The sequence below is a fragment of the Vigna radiata genome, unplaced genomic scaffold (genome assembly GCF_000741045.1).
Source record: "Vigna radiata var. radiata cultivar VC1973A unplaced genomic scaffold, Vradiata_ver6 scaffold_267, whole genome shotgun sequence".
Lineage (NCBI taxonomy): Eukaryota > Viridiplantae > Streptophyta > Magnoliopsida > Fabales > Fabaceae > Vigna > Vigna radiata.
In genome coordinates, this window is record NW_014543982.1 from 6,444 (window position 1) to 7,616 (window position 1,173).

Sequence of the window (1,173 nt, forward strand, 5' to 3'; positions counted from 1 at the left end):
TTTATCAACCTCTTTTTCCCAAGCTAGGTATGTTAATGCACCTATGTCTTTACCAAAGAATGAAAGATTCCTAGCTTGTTTAAACTTTTCATCAACATTATCTAAACTAGACACCCTATATGAACTAGAAGACCTAGAAGAAGACCTATAACAAGACATCTTTGCTTTTAACGGACTCTAAGAACCCCTAAACGTTCAGACTCTAATGTGACAAAAGTCACACCTAAACCTGAAACATAAAAATTACACACAAGCAAAGGCAATCAAATTCTACTCCTATGTCTAGCTATGCTAAAAAGTAAAGCAATTAAAGTTGCCAAGATTTGGAAAGAGCACCAAGGACTCTTCCAAATACTTGGACTTTATAAAAGGCCATTTACAAACCAATAAAAAAAATAACAAAAGAAGGCTAACAATGACAGTGGGCTGCAAGCCCATCAAATACAAAGAAAATGAAAATAATACAAATGAAACTATCCTACTGCGGAAACATCTCACGTGCACCATTATTGCTTTTTCACAACTTCAAGCTTCTACCTTTGTCCAATCAAAATGCTGCTACTGCTTGTCTTTTGGATTCACTCTGCAATGCACAAATGCACAAAGCTGGATCAGCAAACTGTTAACTAAACATCTTAGAAGAGGACATTTAAGCAGAAATGAGTCCTCCCTTTTTTTCTCGGCTTTCTACCCTTGATGCTGCTAAAAGAACTCTTTTTGCTCTCAAAGTACAGTCTGATTAAATGGTTGGTCTGGCCTGCTCCAAGCTAAAAGAATGGTTTCTGCTCTCAATGAATGGACTCAAACTGACACTGCACAAATAAATTAAATCAACTCAGCAGGATATGCAATCTGTTATAAGAGAAGGCAAAACAGAAGTGAATGTGTTAAACAACTCCCTTATGCAAATGATATCTCCAGCTGAGGTTTACACAGTGTTCAGTTCTCAATTCTATCAATTATCACAACAGTATTGCACCATTATTCAAATACTCAGCAAAGCACTCACTGCAACTAAGTACAAGCCATAACACAAGTAATTTTAAGCAAAATATAAGCAATTTAGGGTAGAAGACTCCCTTCAGTTCAGATGGCTATTTCTCAACTTATAATCTGCACAATGAGATGCAATATAGATCTTAACTTGACAAAAACCCAGTGCTACAGTTGCAA